This window comes from Thamnophis elegans, chromosome 3, assembly GCF_009769535.1.
Source record: "Thamnophis elegans isolate rThaEle1 chromosome 3, rThaEle1.pri, whole genome shotgun sequence".
Classification (NCBI taxonomy): domain Eukaryota; kingdom Metazoa; phylum Chordata; class Lepidosauria; order Squamata; family Colubridae; genus Thamnophis; species Thamnophis elegans.
This window is the reverse complement of record NC_045543.1, coordinates 51,826,374-51,832,905: the sequence shown is the minus strand read 5'-3', so window position 1 is coordinate 51,832,905 and position 6,532 is coordinate 51,826,374.

Below are 6,532 nucleotides of genomic sequence, written 5' to 3'. Positions count from 1 at the left end.
TCTATGGGTGACAGCAGTTCTTCAATTCAGGCTAGAAATGGCAAAAAGCCCTTTTTATTTTGGTTTTAAGAAATAAAACATGATTTCTTCAAAAGATGTGGGCATTTTTCAGATCAGACATCCAGCATTATCTAATTCCAGTGTCAAATCTTAATAATCTGGAATTTTTATTTCATGACAAAAAGTTTCTTAGCTTCACATTTATTCCTTAGCAACATATCTGGCCAGTTTAGTACTCTACATAACCATTGCTATAAACTAGCTTTCTCCAAACTAGCATCTTTCAGTTACTATATACTAAGTGCCTGAACCTACATTGTTTTTAAAAACGTTAAATAACACTCTAAGCACAAAGGCAGAACTTTCTGCTCTAGACATGTGTGAAAGAGGATGTGGCATCATTTTAAAAAAAATGAGTAGCAAATAGTCCATCTTCCCATGATTCCCAACCCCTTTCCAGATCATGTCAAGTACTGGAGTGCATCTCAATATTTCAACATGCTTCTTTGTGCACTCCCACTACTATTTTACTTCTGCTTGCCTCTTTTTTTTTTGTTCTCTGGGCAAATTTCAAAATAGGGAATTTGACAATTTCAATGGCAATAAGAGAGATTATATTCCTCCTTCTCCCCAGATCAAATGGATTAGTATAGCTATGTGATTATTTTTCCAGCTAGATATATAACCTGGAACAAAACTTTATGTACCGTAATGTCTTTTTAAAAATGAATTCTATTAACACCATCAAATAATTAGATGTTGTTAACTCAATCACTTCATTATATTCTGTGGTTTGATCTGATGGGGGATACTATGCCATCAATTTTCTGTTTTTTCCCCTTGAGAATCTAGGGAATGCTATATGTGCCATGCTATATATATATTACATTTTTCTGAAAATGCATTATGAACATTCCATCAATAAAGGCATTTTCCAATGCAGTTACAATGTCTTTGAATTTTCTGTTTTATTCACCTTTATGGTTACAATAATTATACTTTCCCCCTGAATTATTTATCTAATGATAGTACAGGACAGACAGCTGGCACCAAGGTGTGTGTGTGTGTGTGTGTGTGTGTTTCTTTATTTCTTTATTCTATGTTTATAGCTGCCCACCTAAATCAATGACACTGGGTGGCTTACAGTTCAAAAAATAGATTGCAACTAAAGCACTAAAACATTTAAAAACAACAATGAACAATAAAAACATCCACAATAAATAACAGTAGCTGTGATACCAGTTGACAATAAAGTCAGGAAATGGGACCCTTGACATATTCAGCACCTCAAGTTGGGGAACATAACCAGGTTTTGTTGCAATATAATGATATTACATTATTACAGTATAACAATATTACAACACAACGTACTAACAGTTTTACTACAACTCCTACCATAAAAATTTGTGCCAACATCTGTGACAATGTCAACTGACCATTTCATCATAGCAAATGTATCTGCTTGAAACACCATCTGGCTCTGAGCCTCACCACCCATGGCCACAGGATGGCATAATAATGAAGTCAAGGCAGCACTTGGGCTGGGTAATTTCAATAGCACTTAACAATAGCATTTAGGCTTATGTACCACTTCACAATGCTTGTTGTGGTACACCGGTGGCCTGCAGAGCTGGCAGCAGAGTCAGACAGTAAGGAGGTTGGGGGAGGGGGGAACATGGGCCAGTCCTGGAGTCTGGGGAAGGCTCAGATGAGGGCTCGGTGTTGGAGGCAGAGTGGGGGCCAGAGCCATCTGGGAGTTATGTACTGCCTCCGGAGCCTCCGGAGTCTGACATCAGTGAGGCAGAGGAACAAGGGGAGACTGTTCCCAGTGCACGCATGTGCAGAGCTGCCAGAGAACAGGTATGACAAAAAGGGCGATTCGGGAGTAAGGCTTGGAGATAATTGGCCCCTCCCATAAAAAATAAAAGAGGATAAAATGGGCGTGAGCCTTTGCAGGAAGCAACTTTGTTTGTTCTGGTCAGTTTAAACTCTGAAGCTCTGTTTTGACTCTGTGTTCCATTTGGCCTTGCAAAACTAATTGGCAGTTAGGTCTCTGGAAGCATTTCAAGGAAGATAAGGGTGGGTGCTTATCAGCCTTACCCTGAAGGACTGGGGCAGACTTCAGTCGGACTCTTCACAAACTGTTGGTGACTCATTACAGGCTGTGAATGAACATAATTCACAGCCGTTTTAATAAAAAGAGGGTTTTTGGGACTAAGTGTGTGATTTTTACAGTCTCAGGAAGCCTAGGTCAGAACAGTGCTTTAGAACCCTCTCTAAGTGGTTTACAGAGTCAGCATATTGCCCCCAACCATCTGGGTCCTCATTTTACCAACTTCCAAAGGCTGGAAGGTTGAGTCAACCTTGAGCCGGTCAGGATTAAGCTCCTGGAAGTGGGCAGAGTTAGCCTGCAATAGTGCATTCTAATCACTGTGCCATTAATGCTCAGGATGCATTGGCCAACAATATTCTCTGTGGAAGTTGTAAAGCAATGTTAATCTTATTGTGGCAATTCCCTATAATATGCTGACCTTGATCACAGAATTTCACATACAAATTACATCCTATATTCTTTTCAGTAGAAGCTTTGGCTCAGTCTTCCTTTCATACTGCATTTTCATTTGGCTGATCCTAAGTCAGACTCAACTTCATCAAGCAAAATTGGTTGGGTGCCAAAAGCAGTCTATAAGGCTTACGTTCCTTCTTCCTTTCCCTTTCTCCCTCCCCTTCTGGCCATTATTAAGGCCATTCTTAATAATGTTCCAGAACTTTTGGGCTCTATTAGAAGTTGACAAGTCACTCTCCACAAATATTAAGACTGTCGATGGATTTGCCTCACATTGTGTGCATGATGGAAGGCTTCCATCATTGCAACAATATTGCAACTATTATTCCTATCAGCCTTAAACCCCTGGATTTGTTCTGAGAAGGTTCCCAATAAGGGTTTTCCCCCACTTCCCTGGAGTTCTTTAGTAAGTTGTCTAGTCAGGACAAGCTCTTAGGGGAAATGGCTTGAAGATATTAATCCTTTGAAGGATTATCTGTTTCTGGATTGTGTGAGGATTGTTTTAAGAAGTTTCCCTTTAAAATAATGCAGGCTTAGCATTAAACACATAAATAATGCACTTATTTGGGAAATGATCTAAGTAACCACTTGAGTAAGCACTCTAAATTTCAAATAAAACCAGCAAAATCACCTTAATTTTATTTGCAAGCTATGGGCGTCATTGGATTCTAGAACCTAAGTAGAATTTATATATTCTAAATATTTGTTTAGATGTTCTTACATAGTAGTTTACTTGTCTCCTTTTGCCAAAGCAGAAAACCTGCTTCTTAGGGAAGGTAATATATAGTCTTGTCCAATTAAAGAGTACATTTTCCCCCTGATATTGAATACTTTCTGGTTTTCTAGTGCATCTTATTTTGTGCATGGTTTAGTTTCTATACGCTTTTTGTTTGGGCATACTTCAGCCATTTATGAAGGCTGTTCAACTTAATATGCAATCATTACATTCTCATTTAAGACAAGCAGCTACCTTGTAGCTTAAACTTTCTTAGAGGTATTAAATAGAGGGGTCCATAGTATGCAGGTCATATAAAGTATAATGAATGCCCATCAGTATCTTTGTGATGTGTTGCCCTTTGGTATTCATCAGGCCACATGAATTAGACCATGAATTTTGAAAGAGACACGTTTAATTATTTTTCAAGGATATTTGAATGGAAATGTGTTATTTCTGAAGCTGTCCTGAAGATGGTGGGGATTTTGAAGTTGGTTCTGAAGGATGAATCAAGTAGAATTAATACTAAAGAAAGGACAATTTGTTCAGACCCAGCTCAGGAGCACCTAGCTAATTTATTTTGAAGGATGTCACTAAATTAAAGGAACAAGAGGCAGAAAAATATGATATTATTTCTGAAATTTGTTAAGTGGGTGTTTAAAGCACCAAGGACATGAAAATGAAGGCAGTACTAAAGTATGATCACTATGTCCATGTTTTTTTGCTCACCCAACTACCTTCCATTGTTGGGGCTAGGAATTGAATGTATTATTCTGACAAGAAGCCTCATAAAAATGTGTTGTGGGATCTCTTTATTCATATATTTGTTTATTTATTTATTCATTTACATCCCAGCTTTATTATTTTTATAAATAAGTCAAGGTAGCAAACATAACTAATACTCCTTCTCGCCTTATTTTTCTCCATTTCAACCCTGAGGTAGATTGGGTTGAGAGGGAAGGACTGGCCCAAACTCACCCAGCCAGATTTCATGCCTGAAGTGGGACTTGAACAGGGGTCAGCAACCTTAAACACTCAAAGAGCCACAAAGGTCCTAACTGAAAGTTCCCTGTTCAGTTCTGGAGCTGATAAAGTCTCCTAGCGCAGCATCCTTTTTCCTCTGCTGACCGGAAGTCTGGTTCCCCCACCATAGTCTCCTTCTAGCAAGGCGTCCTTTTTCCTCTACCTGTCCTAACCAAAATTCCTAACCCAAACCCTATCATTTGTGGAGCCGACAGCCAATAGGGAGCTGCAGCAGAGGGATGAAAGAGCCACATGCTGCTCCAGAGTCACGGGTTGATGACCCCTGGACTAGAACTCACACACTCCTGGTTTCTAGCTTGGTACCTTAACAACTAGATCAAACTAATTCATCCCACAGATGCCAACATAAGCTTATGGCAGTAACTAAGCACACATGCATGTCAGTATTTCGGTCTAGTAAGGATAAGGTGACCAGATTTTCAGATTGGTAAAGAGGGACACCATTGACGGGGAAGGGGGGGGGGCTTGATTAAAAATTTTATATTTTGTCAAACATGACCCCAGGACACTGAAACCATCATAAATACAAATCTGTTGCCAAACATCAAAATTTTGATCACGTGACCATGAGGATGCTGCAATGGTCGCTAAGTGTGAAAATGGTCATCAGACACTTTTTTCAATGCCATTGTAACTTTGGTCACTAAATGAACTGTTTGAGGCTTGCATTATAATGCCAGCTTACATTTTCAAGAGAGAGAAGCTAAACTCCTTGTTAGAATTGAAATAGAAATGAATAGAGTAAAAATAGAATAGAATAGTTTATTAGCCAAGTGTGATTGGACACACAAGGAATTTGTCTTTGGTGAATATGCTCTCAGTGTACATAAAGAAAAATAAAATAGCAAGATAGTGGGATCCTTGCTGCACCAAGCCTTCACTAATCCTCTCACTTTCATCAAAAACAGTAAAAATCAATCATGCTTTTTTATTTCTATTTATTATTTTGCTATGGCCACATATGAATATATATGCACATTCCAAACAGATTTTCTTACTAAACAGCCACCATTCTCATCCATAGGCCACTAAATGCCTCACCAACCTTTTCTGTATTCTTTCATTTCCTTCCATCCATTTTATTTATTTAATACAGAGTAGATTAGGCTGTCAGCCTTAGTCATTCTTCTAACATGACAACAATTCTTACCAACAAGGATGGTATTGGCACATTTTAGCTAATGCAACCTAAACATAGCCAAAGCCTATTTCACTTCAAGTATGCTAACTTTATTCTATGCCTTCCCACGCATTACATGGCTTGAACGTTCGCAGATCGCCACCAAATTGCACAGGTGGTTGTTCTACCAGATGGACATCCTTACTTTTTCTCGAAAATGGGAGAGAGGCTGCCTTTCCTAGTCTAGCCCCGTAACAACAACCCTACGAGGTAGGCTGGGTTAAAAAAAGCGAGTGTCGGGGAATTCTGCGACTGCACCACCTCTTCACTGCTCTCGCTTCTCAGGGAGCCCCCTTTCCTCTCACCGAGCAGCCCGTTCTCGGAACAAAACGCCTCCCCGCCACCGCTGTCCTTCAACCAAAACGGAGGGAGAGAGCTTGCACGGTCCGCCGCATGCCACGCTTTCCCAGCGCAAGCTCCTCTCAGCACCGTCCCCACCGACTGCCAGGCGTATCCACCTCTGAGCCTCTCTGCACAGTCATCCCCTTCCCCGTCGTGCCCACCCACCCCAAAAACAAACCACCAGCGCTCCTCCCGCTCCCCCACTTCCCAGGCCTGCAGCACCCTCAAGCGCGCCTCGCTCTTCAGCTGGACGCCGCCACGCATTTCCCCCCGAAGTTCTGCACGCGAGGGCTCCACACAGCTTATAGCGCCAGAGACTGCCGGAGCCTGAGAGCCGAGAAGGAAAAGGCCGGAGGGAAGCGCGCTCTGTCTCCAAGCCCAAGACTTCTCAGCAGCTGCCCGCCTCTGAGTTCTCGGTGGCGGATGGGCAAGAGGAAGCGGGCAGGCTAGTTCGGAGTGCAAGAACCACCCTCCGTGCCGCAGCCGTGTCTGGATCAGCGCTCTGGAATTCTGCTCACTTTCTGCCTACTTTCTCCTCCGCTGGACCCCAAAGTTCAAATCCTCCCTGCTGGAGGAATTCTACTTATGGCCTCAGGTCTATTTACCAGTTAGAGGGTCTGGAATTGACCATTGCCAGTTGGGGGGCGCAGAGGAACCCAGCAGACAGATGGGAAACTGGGGGGGG